The sequence below is a fragment of the Phalacrocorax carbo genome, chromosome Z, assembly GCF_963921805.1.
Source record: "Phalacrocorax carbo chromosome Z, bPhaCar2.1, whole genome shotgun sequence".
Lineage (NCBI taxonomy): Eukaryota > Metazoa > Chordata > Aves > Suliformes > Phalacrocoracidae > Phalacrocorax > Phalacrocorax carbo.
This window is the reverse complement of record NC_087548.1, coordinates 45670841-45692019: the sequence shown is the minus strand read 5'-3', so window position 1 is coordinate 45692019 and position 21179 is coordinate 45670841. Positions and strand designations below refer to the sequence as shown.

At 38.8% G+C, this 21179-nt stretch overlaps 1 long non-coding RNA gene across 1 annotated transcript in view; it reads left to right on the top strand.

Moving 5' to 3' along the window:
* Window positions 1–21179, top strand: part of LOC135310663 (uncharacterized) — a 96372-nt gene that overhangs the window by 63307 nt on the left and 11886 nt on the right. Inside the window, exon 4 of the long non-coding RNA XR_010370769.1 lies at window positions 20976–21101. This is a non-coding gene — a long non-coding RNA (uncharacterized LOC135310663). The remainder of the gene's footprint in view (window positions 1–20975; window positions 21102–21179) is intronic.

Here is a 21179-nt window from a genome sequence, read left to right as displayed (position 1 = left end):
TGTAGTTCTCAGTATGACGAAATTCTGTTTAGCCAGACAGAGCACTTCAAGCACTCACGTTCACAAACCATCTATGAAATATAATGAAGAAGTAGAGAAAATTGAAAGCAGATGATGAAAGTTAGAAGTTGCCATCTATTGTCATTGTGAGTGTACCTTGATCTAAAATACTGATGTCTAAGATGTCTCTTTCATGTCTAACACAGACAATAAGTATTCTCTGAACTGAAAACTGGGGGTTCAGAGCAAAAATGTAGAACAGCTCTCACTGAGCAGGGATGCCTGCGTCTAAGATAATTCACGAGGACTTCTGTGTGCTGTGTCAGAGGCAGGAGACAAAATTAATGTTGTTTCTATTGAAATAATTGTGAACAAAAAATGTGTATCATTAGAATTGGTCTTAAATGCAACAATTCTAGCTTGAGTCTGCATTATTTCTGCAAGGTGCTGCAGTTGGAGCCTCGCCATTGGGAAGTCTCCCAGCAGTTCACATGGCTACTGTTTTACTTTGCTTGGCTCAAAAGAAAGGAAAAAAAAAGCTGTGTGGAAAAATCATGGGTCGTAGCAGGAATTACAATGCCTCTGCAAACCCATGAAATGCAGGGCCAGGCAAGTACCTGGAAAGGCTGGGACACATCTGGCAATACAGCATGGCAGTTACTGGACATGTCCTGTGCAGGAAAGCTATGTAGTAGCTGGCGGTCAATGTGAGAGGATAGGACACATAGTTACATGTCCACGGTGGTGGTACAAGAGCCTCTGCTGGTGGTTTCCAGCTGCGATGTCACACAGAAGTCAAAAGAAAGAGGAGACAGTGCGAACTGTATTGGAAGCAGTGGTATCACTGTGTGTATAGTAGTACACAACATACTGCAGAGGTACCACCACAGAGTTGTAATGAGGTATCAGAGATGTCAGAGGCAATCTAGCTCCAGTTAGCATTGCCCATGTCATCTGTTTCTCAAGACTTTGTTAATAACTTTTCTTAATACTGTAAGGACCCACACTGTTAAGACAGTACCTGTGGACAAGGCTTAGGCTGTTGTCTGTCTTGGAGAATTTAATCTTAGCAGAGTACCTCATTCTGTTTTTCTCTGGTTAGAATGCTCCTGTCTTTCACGAAAATATAATAATTTTAGCACAGAGATGTTTTTCTTCCCCAAAAGCAGAAAAGGTTTTCTGTCAGCTCATTTTGTTCCTAGTCTGCTCTGAAACCTAGGTAATGTAACCGTCCTTGTCATTGCTTCCAAATGAATTTGTACAAAAGAGAGAGTTTACAATGGAGTAGAAGCTGTGGGGTCACTGGTATTACCTGCAAGCTTTTCCAGGCACTCCAGATCTATGGGGTAACATGGATTCCCCTGAAAGGGAGAAAACACTCCCGCCAAATTTTGGGGAGGTAGACTTTTGAAACCAAAGTTTCAAACAGGTTTAATTGCTACAGTCACCTTTGTCTCAGGCTTTTGGACCATGCTGTTTATAATTCCTGTCCAGAGAAACATCCTTACCTCGTAGTCAGGATTAATTACTTCCATATTTCTTGTTCATTTCATAGGAAAGACATTAAAATGACCTGACAGTCAGCTGAATTTCAACAGTTTCAGTTTGAATGGGATCTCAAAGCCCATGGATAGATTTATGTCTATGTGGTGCCAGAGGTTTCAGGAGCTGGTTCGCTGTAATCTGTAACTACTGTTAAGTATTTTAGGTTTGACTTACTTAAAAGGGAATTCTAGTGAGCATTTTTAAGCTGTGTGGACAGTTGTTACAGACTTATACATGGACCTCATATGCATACAAGGTGCCTGCAAGGCCAACAGATACATTTTAGTTTTCAAGGCAAGATTAAAGTTCTTTATAAATACATGGGTAGATGGGGGAATATAAAAGTGTATAGAGATACTTTCTTCTATTTCCCTCTCAGTAAACCTTTACTGAGAACACCATATGCATTATATATAGTGCAAGTGGATGGTATCTGGTTTTAGCACAACATGTTGGAAAAGTGTCTCATCCTTTACTGGATGAATGAGATGATTCCAGGAAAAGCACAATTATCAGCTGTCACTCTCTGGCAAAATGTCAGGCATCACCCACAAGCACAAATCAACCTACTTCCCAAAAATATGTCAGCAGAAGGAGGGAGATTTTCTTTTCCACATTAACACCATATAACACCTGCTGACCTGATCAGCTTTGTAAAGAGGAAAGTGCTCGTTGGTCACCAGCAGCTAAAAGTAGTTAAAGAACTGATGAACATGATTTTACCATATGTAGAAAGTGGTGTTAGCAAAGCCTGTACTGCCGGCGGTCGTTGGAAGAAAACTGCCATAGAAAGATTATGTATTTACAAGACACCAACCTGTATCAAAATACAAGGAAGATAATGTCTTGTAACTCTCTTCTTTTCCCTTGTGTAAATAGATTTGACTTCTATAGAGATTTCATTAGGTGGTGTGTTTTCTTTTGTGTTTTTCTTTTTTGTTTTTATTGACTTTTCAAAGACTATGAAGCATACTACTCATGCATATCCAAACCCTCAGAAAAGTATAATGATTTTCACAGCAAAAACATTTACTGAGAACACCAACAAAAAACACTTGTTTTTTTCCCTTCAGAATGCTTGCATGAAAATAAGCAGAAATCACAAAGGGTTCAGCACTCTTAGAAAACTTCTAGTCAAGCAAATCTCTCACCAGACTCAAAGGGATGTTGTCATGTGGTTTGCTATGGGCTAAGCTAAGAGGGATAGGGCAGGGGAATCATGACCAAAGTGGATTTCCAGAGGACATTTTCCCTGACACAGTCAAAACTCAGCAGAGCTGTGCATGCAACAGAACACAACAGTTTCACCAGCCTTTTGAAAGAGTAAACGCCCTGTTGCGCTGAGTTTTCTAGCAGTGTCAGAGACAGCACATTGACTGCTGCAAAGCTTAATTTTTAAATACCTTTCCAACACTTGGAAATTCTTTTTCTGGTTTTGGGTATCTGGGTTTCCTAAAGCAATGCCCAGAAGAAGAGAGAAAGATCTCTGAGCATAGGACCTGCAATAGCCAGCATGTTATAGAGGGATTGGGACTTTCCATCCTTCCTGCTAAAGCTTCTCCAGTGTTAGGTAAAATACTTAACTAAGACTTGAAGCTAGGGGTAAAACAAACAGAATTTCTCTGTCTTCTTGTAGCATGGGAGATACCAAGTTTGGCCATACCAAACTTCATGGTTTCTCTAAGCCAGGGAACTTGGGTGCTCTTTGCTGAATGCAGGAAGCCAACGAGAGATGTCACACGAAACACACCAGCCCCCTGTGAGAGAGGAGGTAGTACACAGTGTTCACTTCAAATTAGTCTTCACAGGAATGTAAATGTCACATAAGCTGAAGAGAAAGTTGTAAGAGAAAAAGTCATGTAAAGTAACGGAAGAATTTTCAGAATCCTAAGTGAAAGAAAAAGGTAGTAAAATTGATACAGATGCTGAAGGAAAACTGAATGTACTAGCATTCCCATTTTCCAAAAAGTCAGTGAGAACTTTATTGTAAAATAGCAGCCTGTTTACTGATAGAAAGCCAGCTCAAAAATATGAAATTCTTAGTTAACTAGTGCTGATTACTGCAGTGATATCTGATTGTATATGAAGAGCAAGAATTTGACATGACTACCTTTTGGTTTAAGTGGGGAGGGAGTTCTCTCTAGGAGTCAAGAATACCATGAGTCCTGCCTTACATGTACCAAGAACCTACAACAAAGATTTGCGCCTTTTCATTAACAAAACTCTGAGCATCTTAGGCATTTTTTTGGTGTAAGAGAACTCATGTCTCAGAAAGCTCAAACACAACCACTGAGAAGTGAAAAATCCAACACAGTAGGGTAGGATTTGGATAGGAATTTCAGTAAGGGATATTATTTTTGTACAGCTGTATAGAGTAGTAAAGTGCAATTAGTTTGTGGTTGACAGCAACTGCTGAATTCTGCTGTCACTGATCAATGCTTTCCACTCTAAGTAGGGTGTGTTGTAATACCCCATTTATCTCTCCTCTACTAGTAGGCATTTATGAGCCTCAGTCATGACAATATTTGAAAAAAGAAGTCGCTGTTCCCTTCTCTGGGTTGTCTTTATTCCAGACAGTTAGTAGGAAGGTCTGGTACATTTGTTGGTTCCTTACTTTTGTATTGGCTAGCTTGCTGCTGTGATTTCCATGCATGCAGGAAACAGGCGATATGCTCTGCAGTGTATGGCATCAAAAGAACATACAGTATACTTCCCAAGATGACAATCGGCATCAAAAGTTACCAAAATGTGGATATTTTTGCAGCAGGAAAATTGTTTTCTTAGGATTACCAAACTAAAGTACCTGAGATTTTCTTCTCTCAGGTCCCCAGCACAGGATTTAAAGACCTCACTTTGTTACTGTCGCTCATCTAGAAGAACCAGATTTGCTAGACACTTAAGGCATGCAGTTGGTTCTTCCAGTTAGACAGAGGGACCTGAAAAAAACCTGAGTTAAGACAACTGTTGCAGTTGAGTTGAAGGATTAGCTGAGCCGAATAGGTTTGAAGAGAATCTTGTTTTCAGTGGTGACATGACATAATGCAAAGGCTTATCAGTAAAACAAATAATGCTTGTTACATATATTTAGATCACACTACTATATATCTTAACATATACGGTCATTCATACTCTCATGAAAAATTCTGGGGAAGTTTTTAGGATTTGCTTGTGTATGACTCATTGTATAACTAACTCAGTTGTTTGTCCATTCTTGGAAGTTTTCATATTCTTTATCATTATCTCTTGAATGGTGGGAACTGTTACGTTCATGCAAAATAAACCAGTTCTCCAAGGCATTGCTTCAGCTACTTCTTAAGTAATCACTTGCCCCCAAAGTGAGCGCCTTGGAAAAATTTAAAGAACAGCTCCAGAAGTGGTGGTTTAAAGCTTGGGAACCAACCAGTAAAGAGCACAGCTCTTACTGACAGCAGCCTTCACTGTCTTGTGACTCACAGTGCCTATCTTTGTGCGCATTTTATCAGCTGTAAAAGGATATGCCGTCTTTTTCCTGTAATACAGCTTGCTGTCCTGCGCGCCCTACGCCTACTACTGATTAAGTCGTTTGGATACGTTTTCTGAATATAATTTCCATACTGAAAAAATCAAGTTTTGTCATCACCTATGTGCAGCTCCCGAAGGCTGTGACAAGTTCATTCACACTGGTGTATTTCCATGGAGGCTGAACATTTGTTAATATACTAGTGTAGACTTTTAATGGCTGTCAGATGTTTCTCCTGTACTAACGATACTAAAAGCTCTGTTGCTGTGTTCATAAATGTAATAAGAGGGAGAGTGATTTAATGCTACTTAATAATTCACTGATTTCAGCCTTCCTTTCTTCATTTCTAATGTCCAATCTCTGCTAACAAATTCATGGTGACTATTACGTATCTTGCCCATGTTGCCTGATGAATTTTTAGCAACACTGTGGCAAAAAGTATAAAATGGTACTTTACCATATAAAAGAAAAGCCAAATCCCTTCTTTCTTTTTTTTTTTTTTTTTATATTCTACTCCCTTTCTCTGACTCTTGCCCAGCTTCTCTGGTTGCTCATTATGTACAGTATATTATTATGTTAGAAAATGTCTCCATTACAGTAATATACCACATCGACAGTCAGCTCTTGAAGTGTCCGTTATCGTGATGATAGGAAACAGGACAGCCAGTGGAGCCCTGATCTTTTATAGACCTGCTGTTAGAAGTACAGAATGTCTTCATGTCTCCATCGTGTGACAAACATAAAGCAGTAATAGGGCTCACTTCTGAAAGTGGTGCTTAATTAAAACAATATTTGCACCATTATTTTATTCAATAATAAAAAACAATATGGAAAGCTCTTAAACTTCTGTATAAAAATAGACCTCTTGAGAGTAGATCTAGTCCTCACTAGTATAGAAGATTTAACTGATTGCCTTCAAACATTTTTAATAAGGATCTTGAAGATGTCACGTCAACTGGGCTGGGGGGGAGGGGAAGCCTATGACACTAGGATTTCTCTAGAAAAAAAGGAGTGGAAAATAATCTTAAAATGGAAATGTTCTTCTAACCTGTGATGTTTTTTCTCATAAATATTATAAACCTCATTCTTTGAAGACAAAGCTTCATGTGCCACAAATTGCCTGGAAGTGTAACATAAAAAAGTCTGCTTAGCACAAGGCAGTTGAATCAGTCTCCATGCAGAGAGGATGTGGTGTAGTATAACCAGAGCAGGATTTGAATAGCAAACAGTGAAGTTCTGAGTCTGAAAGAAGGTAAGGGGAAAGGCCAAAAGACAGAAACAAGGTATTTATGTACACAAAAATTTTACTCAATAAATGTCTTTTTTAAGAAAAGCTGTGTGTTCATAAGGGACTGTATTAGCTAGATAAAAACGTTATGCACACAGATAATATTCTTATACCACTGATCTTTAGACCAGTCAGAGGCATGTTTACAGTACACAGTTTCTCTGACTTCTTGGCATAAGTTTTCGTTTGAGTTTATCTTCCTCCCTTCATTATAGAAGGTCTATTATGAATAGAAGGCCTATTTGTAGTAGACTCATTTAAAACAAAAAAAACCCCATGCATGCTTAACAAGAGGAAACAGCTTGTCAGAGATCAGCAGGACTGGGTGTCTCCATATGGGAAGGCAAGCCCAGAACTGAAAGCAACAGCAAGCAAGGCAGGTGCGGTGGTGGCTTTACAGACAAGGGCCCGGCACAGGAAAAGCAGAGCAGTTCTGATGCTGGTAACCTCATCGGCCAGGAGTCCAGAGGTCACCAGGCAAGTTCACAGTGATCAGACAGGTCTGAAGTCAAACCATGAAGTCAAGGCTGGTCAGGGACTGAATCAGCAAAGTACATGGCCAAGCACTGGCACAGCTGCAGTATAGTTCAAAGATCCACTGCCTGACCATATCTGCAGTTCCCAAGCAAATCAGGGAGCCCCAGTGTTGCTTCTCACTGCTTTTTCACAGCAGTCTGATCCCAGGTTACACAGCTGCACCGTTTCAGAACTAGCCTTGAGCCAACCTCATAGGGGAGGTAAATAAATTGGACACTGGGCCCCAGCAAAGCTTTTGGATTTCCGTCAGGTTCCTCTACAAAAAAGACTTTTCTTTCATTTCATGAACTTTGTAATTTATAGTTTTATGTATCTTATTCTGAGAACTTATTCAGTTATATCTCCCACTTTGTAACTTCATGGTGATGTAGCATAAGCATACCTAAGGACAGGCAACTACATAGCAAAATGTTTTGAGATCCATCCAGAACTGGAAAGCGATCAAAAAGCAGTTCTGGTTCAGTCAGTTTTTAATGGCTTACTTGGTACTCGTTCATTTGAGGTACATTGTATTCAGTTTTCATTTGGCAGAACCAAGAGAAACCAACACAATGTCATTGGTTGGAAGGAATTAGCCCCTGCAGGGGGATAGGGAGTTTATTTTCAGACCCATCGCCTGAACACGAGGGTGGGAAACAAAGGTTTCTTTTCTTGCACTTCTGGTGTTTTACCTGTTTCTCCTTTTTAACTTAAGCTTATTAGGTAGCAAGAATAATTGTCAGACAGAAAAAACTCTGTGGCAGGCTGCCCCAAGGTGGGACACCAATCCCCATGTCTGGAGAAAAAGAACATTTTTCCCCCTCCCTCATATTTCATCTACTGGATGTTAGAGAGAGAGGAACCCTCAGGCATATCTTTTCTCTCAGAAAGCCCAAGTGAGACATTTTTTTTCCCCTTCTGAAGCTGGAATGTAGCTAGAAAAAAGTGGGACAAAAGCCACAGGGTCCTGTCCCTTACAGCGGTGCTTAAGACATGTATTTTTCAACCTCGCAACTGGTCCAGTAGAAAACATGATCTGGACATGCTTTTCAAAATTATTAGGAAGAGATGCTGAGAGTGCATAGCAATTTCTCAGGGTGATAATTTTGCAAACATCTAGAGAAAGACATAGTGATGAAAAAATGAGAAGTCCATAAAAATTGTGTTAAATCTCAACTATTTAAAATTTCTTTCTTGAACAATAGCATTATTGAATTAGTGAAAACACATGGTATGTGTATGAAAGGAGTGATCAGAGATGTAGAATACAAGCTAGATAAAACTCTCAGAGTAATGATGCTTCAGTACTTCCTACTGCCATGATGGGGGCTACCTGTATGAGCAAGAAGTAGAAACTAGTCTGCAGTCTGTAATGCTCTCCTTCAAATGTCATTTATTTAAGTCTTTCTTTGTAGTGTATATATAGTTCTACTCAGATAATTTGATGCAGGCTAAATGATCTGCAATTGATAAAAACACACAGTAAAGCTTTTGCTTGGCTTTAATGTAAAAGTTAAATTCATCTGTCCCAACACTTTGATGACAAAAAGATTTTGAATATCTCTCCTCTCCCTCTCAGTGTCTATAACATAATAACCCTTCTACACTGACACTTTGCCCAAAAAAATGCAAATAACCAGTTCAGCAAACCAGGTGCAGTCATGAGATGTGACCATTCTTTGTTAGACGTGCTGCCAGAATAGTCCTTAAACCAGCCAGTGAGACTGGAAACAGACCTGGGTGCATAAAACAAAAAAATCCAAAGCTAAGCCTATAAACAGCTCTGTGTTTTTTATTTAGCTAATTTAATTACATGAACTTAAAACAGACCAAGTGTGTGCAAACAGCAACATTCTTCTATAACTTGATGCATTTTAAATGCTGCAAGTGTTTTCTTGTGGGAGAGAGAAGAGAGGCACACTGAGCTCTCTCTGAAAGCAATTAAATACTAATAACAGGGGGTGACATCATGCTGCATGACTTCTTCAATTAGAACACCAAGTCATTTCTGGCTTAATCATTCCCACTTGTTAATTTGTTCTCTAGAAGACTTAACAGACCTGCTTCTTGCCCCTATTTAAAATAGGATTTCTGATTCTGACACCTTTTAAACAGAATTCCACTTGGATGCAGCCTTCTATTAAAACAGAATCTGGTATTTTTCTTACAGCAGAACAAGATGTCAATAGCTCAGATGAAAAACTGATACAAATTAAATAAATGAACACGAGCGCTTTCATTTGCTATTTAGCAAGACTGAATCATTTTCTTACTGAGATGAAATAGAAGTTCTGCCACCTGCCACAGTAGAAAGCAAATGTAGCCCAGTATATGTAAATTATTATACACCTTCCCAAGTGCTTACTTTATAGTTCCTAACAAAATTGTGGTCTTATTTCGAATCATGTATTCAGAGTATTTGAGGGGAATAAGGAGAAATTGTAACATTGAGCATTTAAAGAATGTTACTAGAGTAGGGATAATCAGGGATATTTTACTAATTACATGGCAGTATGTGATCTGAATCTTGCTTTGCATGGTATTTTTGCTTCTATACTGTTTTCAGTCTTAAGAGGTTATTCTTAAAATGCTTTCCATATTAGGCGATTAATGCAGTATAAAAACATCTAACCTGAAGCCTCTTCCTATTCTCTGCTCTTATTCATGGACATTGAGATGCTACTGTAGCCTTCCATTTTTCAACCTTTTGTGCTCTAAATCTAAATGACTGATATTGCAGCTACCTTTTCAGTGCAATCCCCACCTATTTCAAAGGAGATACAGCAATAAGTACTACCCTTTTCCTTAGAGTTGAAAATAGTGAATAACTGTAGAAAAATAAATTTAAGATCAAACCTAGTTTCCATCCTCAAAACAGGTTTGATTTTTAGAAGTCATTTTTGATTTAAGTCATTGCACCTTATCGATTCCAAAATCCCTTCTAATATTCAACTGGCCTCTCTGATAGTTACTACAGCTCTTAATCTGTGTAGGATTCTGAGTGATTTGGCAGTATTTCTCAGGGTAATTGCTTACAAGACTGTAACAACAATAACAAGGGCTGTCAGGTGTATTGGGGCTTGCCTGAGCTGAACATATCCTGGACAGTGTGAAACTGAATTCAGCTTCATCCTGATGTAAATAAAAACTTATACATATGAGAATCTTTTACAAAAATATAAAAAGAGAAAAGGAAAAAATCTGAAAAAAAAAAAAAAAGGAGAGTCTCAGGAAAAATGGAGGAACAAATGTCAGCAGCAAAAGAAAAAAAGACAGGATCTGTGAAACATTTGGGGAAAAGAAAATACATCATTGTGTTGCAGAGGAATCTGGCGGACTTTTTAATACAATTTTCAAATAACATTTTTCATGAAATTTAGTAAGATCAAAAATTTTTAAATTAAATGTAAATAAATATAGGTAAAGCATCAAAATATCAGGACCTCACCCAAACTGGAGCATCTGTCTATAATTTTAAAGGGTATCTTCTGTTCTTTTATCTGTGAAATATTTTAGAAACTTAAGCTAATAAGCCCTCCATATAGCCCTGCAAAATATATTCTAGTATCCCCATTTTACAGGTGAAGAAACATTGAGTTACTTGGCTTAGACCACAAGAAAATGATGTATCATCAGAGCCAAATTAGAGATTTATATTTTCTAGTTCTGCGCTCAGACTGTTAAATCACATCTCTCGGTCCAGCCATCGCTACTAACAAACTGCCTTCCAAATTAGCAGTGAAACATGAACTCGCAGACCGTCTGCAGTGTCCCTCTTGTCGCTTCTTCCTTTTTCACTGGAGTGCTCACGGACTTCATTTCCTAGGGAGAGCTGAAACACTGAGATCTACTTTGAATATTGATATTCATGTGTAAAAGTCCCTGCTCGACAGAAGTGATCCAGAGCTTTCTGTAGTGCAGAAGGTCGTGCATCTGGCATCTGCACCTGGTGAAAAGCTATTCAAAAGAAAACAGTAGAGCCATTTTCCAACAGCTACGTATGTGCCTCCCACAGAGAGCTGCAGCTTCTGGCTCGGGGTAAGGACAGGAACTCTGTTACTGCTCTGTATTTTTTCAATGTGAAAAACTGTTATACCAATTTGGGTGGCTCTTCACTGCTAAGTAGCTTGTGCTGTAAGCCTGCCTTAAGTCTCCTTTCCTCCCAGTTAACAGTGGGCAAAAGTCTCTAGCAATCATCGTCATTAAGCTTTACTGTATTTCGTCTAACAAGAGTGTATAGAAACAAAAATGAAAATGTGCTCCAGTTAGACAAACAAGTGCCCATATTGTTTCAGATTAGTAAAACCAATATCAGTCAACAGCTTCAAAGGTTTTCATTAGATATTTATTTCTTTCTCATATTCCCTCCATCTTGTCACTTATTTTTGTGCAGCCATTTTATTTCCACTCAAACACTGTGGGAGAAATCCTGATCCCTTTACAGTCAAAGGCAACGGTGAATATACCCTGTGCCGCAAGGTTTTAAGATATGCATATGAATGCAGTGCACAGTAAAAAGCTTCTTGCTATTTTATAGTATTAAAAATATACTGTCTTTCTATCTGTGAGACAAATATCTGATATATACTTCACAGCAGTAAATCTTCAAGTATAAAGGGAGAAACTGGTCCTGGCATAATTCCAGTGGAGTATTTAGGATGACACCAGGACGGAGTTTGTCTGGCAGCATCTCTTTCAGGAGTTGAGAACCATCTTGCCAGGACTTGAAGACATGAAGATTTTACCACAGGAAGAAAACTAACACTTTTTTTATTACTTCCCTAGGCTTGCTGTGTCCTACAAGGAACATCATCAGTGGGTCACAGCTGAATGTCAATTGTTTGGTAGAAAGTATATTGCACAGACATATACAATGTACCATAATGTGAAGAAGATACAAATCCTGACTTAGAAAAGCTCAGAATATAGGGGAGAAGAGAGGTAGGGAGGTATGTAGACAGAATGATGGACAGATAGATTAGTTATGATAACAAATTATATTACGGCCACTTCTTGTAAAAGGAAAGTTGCTCTGCCGAGGCGGGAGACATCCTAGCAGAACAGGGAGAGAATTTTACTGAAGAAGTGGGGCAAAATGCCTCATATCTTGTTAGACAGGCTGAGTAGAAGTAAAGTCATAGCCTACCTCCAAGCCTTGAGGTCTGGATTGTCTCCTACCCACCACAGCTGCTGCTGAGCTGATGAGAAAGTCAGGCCCAGATACTTCATTCCTGTTTAGAAGCGGGTAAGAGGAATTGCCTCCAGCTTTGCTGCCAAGGTGGAAACCATAAGAAGTTTGCCAGTTGTGGTGATTGGCTTCAGCCCCATCCTCCTCATCCTTCTTTAAGTTACTAGACAGTTGGTAAGATCAGGGGACTGGGTTTGGAAAAGGTTTTGGAAGAGCCCTGGATGTGAAGTGCAGGTGCTGCACTCACATGCAGTGTGGCTGGGGGACATGGTTCAGCTGACTCACTGGGAGATGCTATTGCATTGTCTTGCAGCTTAGCAGCACACAGTGTGCCTGTATGCCTATGCACCTTGGGATTACCCTTGCCTTACCTTTCATGCGACAAAAGCTGGGAAGCTAGGCTGTTTTTAGGATCCTCAGAGGAGACTGGGGGTACTGCCTTTAAAGCCACCCAGGTGCTGGTGTCAGCAGAAGTCTTTTTGCCAAGCAGTGTGGGCTGAATGCTTATGCAATTTTAAGAAAATTATGAACTCTGAGTATGCTTGTGCCTCTGTTTTGTTACTTCTGCATTTGCATCAGAGATGCTGCGCCAAAGCAAAGACCACAAAATGTGAAATCTTTGAGAGCCTCATGGGTGTGTCACTGTTCCAAGATAAATATATCTATTTTTCCCAGAGTCCTACCTCAAGCACTGATTGAGAACAGTTTATAGAAGTATGAGAATTGAATTGATCTAAGGGTAGCAAAGACCCCAGAGAAAGTATGATAAAGTTCACTGTGTTGTTTATCTAACTAAGATTCTTTTCTAGCATCAAAGTGTAGATCCAGTTATAAAAAAATCTCAGTCAGTGTTTGACTTGGTTATGAGCAGAAGAAGTAAAATTCAGCCATAGCATAAACATTCAAATTCCACTGAAATCAAGAGGGATCGTTCCCACTTACACCATGGCTGAATTTGGTCTAGCAATTCTCAGAGCTCCAAAGCGGATGCCACTGCAAAAGCAATTACTATTGAAAACAAATAATTAGTCTTATTGTACTAGCACCTGGTGGAGCCACTTGGATGTGAAGGTCCCTACAGTCAACACCATTGCATGTTGTAGTAGGAGAATATTCCCCATTTTATATTTTATCAGTGGACAAGGAAAGTGCTGTGGTTTGTCCAAGGCCACTTGGCAAGCTTATGAAGTTTGGAATCGTTGATTCTTGTCTTCTTGAAGTAGGCTGTCTGTGACTGTTCACTTAACTCCTGTTCAGGTTTTGGGTAACACCCAGCTCATGCTAAGGCCCAAAGTACATGGGGAGCCGTGCCATTAGGTCCACGTGACAGCAACACATAGGCAGGACGTGATGGCCAGGAAGGGCTAAAGGTCATTATGCAGCCGCTATCACCTGCAACTTGCTGTCTCCTGCAGCCATCATCCTTACGTTGATTGTCTGGCAGTTTCTTCAGAATCCACAACTTATGGAAATGGCATAGACCCAACTTCCAAGCTGGAAGGTATAAATACATCAGCTTAGCCAAAAGACTTTTGAAGTGCATCCAACGGCAGCCAGACTGCTGAGGCTTTTGTGGTTCCCAGTGTGGTACATGGGATGCCCACACATTGGCAGGGAAGGAAAGATGAGCTCTACCACCCTTACTCAGTTAGGTAATAGTTTGCGTGTAGGCACGTAAGTTACAGGTCATGAATTAGGTGAGAATTAGTGAATTCATGTATTAAGACTAGTCTGTACAAAGGGGATTCATCCCTTGACATGTTTATTCATTTTCTTTCTTAATGAGTCACAGAATAAAGTTTAATTTACAGAATACCTTGTCCTGTAAGTTTGAGATACAAATAGACTGTGACAGCTGCATAGTTTGCTGTAACTCTTTTTTCTGTGCAAATATTAGCTCAATGCCTTTATCATACAGTGCATTTTGAGCAGGGTGGGAAGAACATTTTGTGTGAAAGCGGATCTTTGCACCCACTTTCTGTGGGGAGTGTATTCCCATACACCATCCAGATCCACAAGGTGCAGGTGGAGTTTCCATTACCATGGCTTGCAGTCTGCGTGGTTGCCTTGCACCGTGCTCTTAGAACTAAATGGTGTTCATGTCAACAGTAATGCTCCCGTTGATTTCGTCTGCATCCAAGCATGGTCAGTCAGACCTAGCTGGATACTGGATGACGTTTCCTGTAGGTTATTGTCAGCAGCAGCCCTGTGGGGATAGCCAGGACAAGGCTTAGCAGTAGGCCTCCATTTCTTCAGTCCCAGATAAATTTGTCCAAGTTGGAGCTTGGTCATGTCGTGGACAAGGTGAAATCAGTTGCAACAGGCTTTGCTTCTTGGATAACAATATGAGATGTTTGTCCTTCACCAGGCCATCATCTTCTCTAGACCTGGCTAATCTGATACTCTCGTGGGGTCACTAGTTGCAGCAGTGGACCACAGGCAGAGCTCTAACCTGAAGCTGAGGTGTCTCCTCCCGTTCACACGACATAAAATTCCCCTGATAACAATAAAAGTTTTACAGTTCTGTGAGTACTTCCAAACATACAATACCCAATAATTACTTGAACACTGATCTTCCCATTATGGCCTTCAAACTGAGTAAGCAATTAACTCTCCTTTCAAAAAGAGTATTTTCTCAGGTTGAAGTGAGACTGCAGCCTGTGATTCATCTAGGGCTTTCACAAGAAGTCAGTGAGAAAAGAAGGATTCTCAAGTCACTGTAAACACATTTCCCAGATGCCTTATGCTTCAGCTGGGACTTGCACAAATGGCCTTTCAGACTAAATGGACCCCGCTAATCTGCAGTGCAAAGCTGTCTCTATTGCATTTTCTGTGTTTGTTACCACAAGCAGTAGGATGACAGCTTGATTACGTTTATGACATTTAAGGAGCCAGGACTTTTCTTCTGTTACCAGAAGAACAAGAGAAATCACTTGCTTTGAAAGAAAAGAGCCTGAAAGTTCATTTTTAGTTTGAGACTTAATCAATAGCTCTTCATTAACCTTTTATTTTAGTGATTAGAGGAAATTATCTCAGACTAAAGGTATGTGGTTATGCACTAGCATGAAAAAAATGTGGTATTCCATGCTAGCACACCATTCAAGGACTGCAGTCAAAACTAAAAAGAGTAAATGTCACCAAGCCATAATTTCTGTTCTCAACTGTAGACTGATTGAAATGCATGACCTTCTTGCACTACAAGTAAGAGGCAGCCTTTCTTCAGAGGACATGGCAAATCCAAAGAGTGAGACACATATAGCATGTGACTCAAGTAAGAAATAATGAACTTAAAAGGAGATGTAATTCAAATAATGGTTGCAGTGTGTTTTAAAACTAGAGTCTGCCTTCACTGCAGTCTCAGAGCTCCCACTGAAGTCTGTAAAGTGGGCAGTAAATAATGGAAATACTGGGCTTCATCTTCAAGTCACTACTTCAGGAGGGGCAAAAACACTAGCTAAATTCACAGTGAAATGGGTCTGTTCAGCAGGACCTTTTCTGCAGAATGAATAAAGCGTTATCATTCTGTACTGATTTTAAATGGTTAATCATAGCAGCAGTCCTCTTGAATAGTCCTTTTGCTTATCAATCAGATTTACCTTTTTTAGGAAAAATAATAACTTCTGCTGGAGACAAAAATAAAATTCCCATCAGGAGAGGTAAGAATGTGTCCATTCCTAGCTTACTCCAGACAACCCTTTCCATTTTATTTAGTGTCTGCTGCCTCTTGCCAAAGTTTCTTCCTGGCTGTGAAAAGAGAGGCAAGACTTGGAATGGTTGGAGGGGACTGAGGAGGTGATAATCTTTATGGAGATTCTTAAGTCTTTTCCACACTTAATAAATCTGGCAGTGTCATCTAGTAATGTCCTTTTATTTAATATGTCATTCAGAATTTATTAAGAGGCCCTGGTGCTTATGATGAATGTGCTCTTTCCTGGCATATTAAAATGATATATTTATATAAAAATACAGTCCATATAATTCCCAGAGCAGGTAAACACTTACTTGGTAGTATCAGTAGCATCCTTCCTCTGATCTCTTGTGTCTTTAACTCACAAAATATCCCTTCCTTTGGATCTCATCAATGAGTGCTCAGCAGTCTGGTACAAATTTTATTAAGTAAAATAAGTTAGTTTCTATTGCAATAATACTTCAGAACCCAGAAAGAGACCTCCATTACAACAAAATCTCTAAAGAAACAAGAATTTTTTAAAGATTATGATAATTAACGCTGTTTTGCATTGTCATGAGCAGGGAGGAGAAAAGAACATAGCAAAGGTATATCAGTTTTGCATGAAGTTAGTTTTGGTTTCTGCTGTCACTGGATCACAGTTGGCTGCTTGCTTAGGTAGGGACAGATGTCAGTCCTTAGGGACACCTTAGCAAAATTAGATTTATAAGTCTTAATGAAAAAAAAATCTAAAGCACTGCAAGAGAAAAAAATTGAAAGTTTCCTGGAAATGAAGAGCCAAAATCAAAGACGGCCAATTGTTTATTGTCTGTCAACAGAATAAGCATATATTTTCCTCTGAATCTCTAGTCACTAAATATTGCAATTCTACCTATTTCTGATGCACTAATTTTAATTTCCACTGATATTAATTTTTCAGTCTTATTTCCAAGCAGAAAGAAGTGGGAGAAAATTCGTAATTATCTCCATGTGCAGCTACATGCCCATTTTATATTTTTGTTCTCTTTGCAAGCTAATATATGCCACTCAGTAATGTCAAAATTATCTATTTTAAACATAATGAAGTATATTTTAAGAACTTGTTTCAGATTAAGCCCATAGATAGTCTCTGCCAGATCTAGTTTGGCTAGTTAAAGGTGGCATCCCCTCTTTTGTTTTTTCATTTTTCCTGCCATTTCTTTGCCAGATTTTACCAGAACTGGCAAATGGCAAACTGTCCTTAATCTACTCTGGGCAAAATCAGACTGCTTAACATCACCAGTTTACGAAATCCCAGCCAATAGGTGGTGATGAACAATTTGAGATTATTATTATCATCAGCTAGAACAGTTATTCGCATCATGAATATTCATCTGGGAAATAACAAAAAGAGGAGTTTTTACATAAACATGTACAAACATACAAAAATGTTGTGAATGCAAAATCCCAAAATTATGCATCCCTCTGGCCAATCTAATGTTCTTCTGTCTTGTAAAAGACATACATTGCTCAGTAAAAATGATAGTTACTCTGTTACTGCTATGCCGTGTAAATAATGACAGATGCTACAGTAACTCGGCAAATAGAAAGTAAGATAAATGTATGTTTAACTTGGGTTATCATAACCAATTTTTTGACATAACTTAAACATAAATAATACCCAATAGAGCAGGCTTCCTGAGTGGTGTTAAACTGTTGCTCCTGATTGCACAATGCATGAATAGCCACAACTAAAGCTGTATTCATAGTTTAAGTGTCTTTCGTATAATAGTTTTGCCAAAAATAGTGATAGTTGCCTTCTAACTATTTTCTAAGATCCATATTTTTTTTTTATTTCAAGGCATTAAACTATTTTACAAAATATGTATTAATTGTGAGCAACTGGGTTTTTTAGCTGTTCAGTAATGAATCACACACTAAGAGCTGTTATTTCTGCTGTTCTGGTTAGTTTCAGCTAATTCATATCACATTGTTGCTGGTCCCAGATTACATGAGTATGTAACAATATTTCTGAGAAGAATACTTAATATTCCTAATTTAAATGTTCATCTCCATGAATAGTTGTGAATAGGACTCTTAATTCTTTTGGGCCAGTATAACTTAGTCGTCTGAGTGGTAAAAGGTCAGTAGAGATGAAGGGGAGATATAACATAAAACTAAACCAGACATTACATGTTTTTGCACTTATCCATTAATTTCATTTCTGTAGAACTGCATGGCTGTCTTGGAAACATTTACTCCTTATTCTTAGGATTCAAAACTATATGTAAGGACAGGCTACAAAAAAGGAGACAAAATAAGAACCCTGGCTGGGGCATACGGGGGTGGTGTAACACCTGATCATGAGCCAAAGCTCAGAGCTGAGCTGTAGAGATGTTACTGGCAAGAAGTCACAAGCAACCGAAGTAGCTACTTTAGCAGTGCAAAAATAAACGAGGAAGATAAATCTCAGCAAAGCCATATGACACTTGCTTTGGACAGGCTGGACTGGATGACCTCCAGAGGTCCCTTTCAACAACTCTGATTCTGTGAACGTGCAAATGAAGCAGCTATAACCTCCATCAAAATTATGCTAAGGCAGAGGACAATTTTACAGCAAAACATTCTTCGCTCCAAACTGTTTTTGTCAGCAGCAAGGTTTTGTTCTTTCTGTTTGAAGCTGCCTTTTTAGCCAAATTCAACTTTTTGCTTTTGCATATTCCATTGCTTTTGGATTTCACAGTAACCATGATGAAGGGTGAAACACATTCTTAAAAAGCATCCCCAAAACTGTTTCTAATTTGAGTATGCAGCAAATAACTTGAATTTGAGTATTACAAACTCACTTAACTTTAAACATGTGAATAGTCAGACATTGAAAGTTAAAACCATATTTAGGTGTTAGGTTTGGATTACGGCTCTGAAAGGCAATGGGAAACAGCATCATTGCTCTGCTTTTGAGTCTAAGGAATAACAGTCTTTATCGTAAGGTAAATGGTTTGTGTTGTCTTAACTCTTGGAAGCTAGGTAGGCACAGACTGGAAGCCTAGAAATAATTCAGAGGAATTCCTGCAAGGTTGTCTAAATAAGATATCAAAAGCTGTCAAAAGTTATGAGCTTTCCAAGCCAGAGAGAAATTTTAGACATTAAAATTACCTAGACACCTTTTTGAATATACTAAACAGAAGAAAAATTCAAATGTAAAATTTACATTACAAATATGGTAAAGTTAAATATATGTATATAGTGTATTAAGCGAAAAATAACCCGATACCTAGGAAACTAAATGAAAACTTTAAAAAGGCAGGTGAAAAAAGATGGTACTTCTCAGTGAATCCTTCAAATCTGAACAAATCCGATTAAGACTCTTATCAGCCTTATCTAGAATAATACAGTTCACACTTATATAGTGATACAGAAACAAATTCACACAGAGAGCCGAAGTAAGGCATACTGTTTTGGAGAATATGGCTTATCACAACCCCCAACTCAGCCTTCCCCCAGAGACTGGAGATCTGCAGGGCAAGCTGCCATTCTTGTACAGTATAATTGTATGTCAGACTATCAAATGGTCTAAAAACATCATGGTTACATAGAAATCAACAGTGCTGTACACAGTTAATCCCAGCTGATCCCAAACTGCTGTCGTATCAGAAACAATAGAATTATGATAGAGATTTAGCAGTCTTCTGATCATTTGAATCTCCTGAACACATCTGAGCAAGCAATTAGTTGGTTTCAGGATCCATCTGATGAGGTGAGAAAGCTGTAGGTTCTCCCAGCCTCAGTGGGTTATCAGTAAGACAGAGGAGTTCCTGGGACGGCTAAAGAGTGAGACTGGAAACCCAGCTTTTGTGTCCCTGGGCACAAGATCAAAGTAGAAGTTTTTGGGTCTCTGGGAGGCCTATGATTGCTCAAAGTTGCAACAGGGATGGATTTGGTCACACAGCATCTCATAGTTTACATAGTTTAAAGACTCTGCGTCGTCTTTTCCATCTTCAGTGCCCAGGCCCTGATGAAGGTTAGACACCATAACCTAGGAGGAAATCTAGGATTTCCTTTTTAGATCCATTTCATTTACTGATATGCATACTGATAGTTCATTTAATTGGATTTTATCATCTCCTACTTTTACAGAAATAAAGAAAAATAGAAAAGGAAAGAAAAAGAATAATTTCAGTTCCTAGAGCACCCACTTGGCAAAAGCCATCTGGTATTTGTCTATGTCATTAATTGACTTCACAGCTGAAGACTTTAAAGAGGAGCTGTGTGGGAACTGGAAATTAGGTTATTTCAAAATTTGTTTTCATTTTAACTCATATAGATGTGTTATATTTAGAAGGTTCTTACAAAAACAGAATTCCAATAAATAATTTGTCTTGTAGTATTACTTTAAGAAGGTATCAAAATATAACTTCTTAATTTTGATATTTTTCTTGTCTTTCCTGGTTTAGTTGATAAAATTCTGGTTTCTGTTAAAAAAACCCAAAACTTCTGAAATATTTTGCACTGGTTTATTCGGTTCTGTTTCAGTGGGCTGCCTTCCAAATTACCACATTCCCATGTTTAAGTGCAGATTGAATGCCATTTTTTTTCCCAATGGAAAATTTTGCAAGATCTGCCTACAAGGAGCCAGCTGTCTAGAAGATGCTGTTAAATACTCTTTAAAAGAGGAAGAGAAACTCTAGAGATATTTGTGCTGACTGCCCCTCATCATTATTGGTTGTCATCACCATAATTTCATGTACACATCCTTTGGATGTTCCATCTGATCTGTGCTCCTGTCTGCTCAGTCGCATCCTCCTCAGGCACAAGTGACTCCACCTTGCAGCTTTACGGAGTATTTCTTTCAGACTGGGCCTATGCTACCTGCAAAATTCATCTCGTTCCATAGTAATGCACAAAGAGGCTATGGCGCACACTTAGTTTGCCTTTGTTAGCTGACTCTTACTAGAATAAACCAGTACTGCTTGTTTTGCTTTGCTTTTGTCTCATTTTGTTTCAAACAAGGCAAAGCATGCCACTGGTTAGTAACAACTTGCATTTCCATTGTCTAATTTTTACAAAAATATATATTTGCCAGAGACTTCAAGCTTTTACAAGTAAAGAAAAAATAATCTTCAGGGAAAGCATAGGAAGTTTCCAATTCATAGTTTTATTGGAAGTAAGAGCATGCAAAATTGCAATGGAAGTTACTGCATGTTTTCAACCTCAGTGGAAGGCAATAGGTAGCACAACCATTTTATGTGATGTGTTGTTGTGATATAGTAATTTTATGTTTTCCACTTTACAGATCTGGAACAAAAAAAATTAAGAGTCCAGTTTATCCCGTCACAAGAATTACTTGCAAAGCTCCTAGAAGCATATTCCACATGTGCCGGTGATGCATGCCAGAAGCAGTAAATGAATGTCATTTATGGTGGGTCTGTTGTTATCTACAGCTACAGAGAGCACAGAAAAAAAAGTTATGCTTTTGAAATTTTGTAAAGGACGTAAT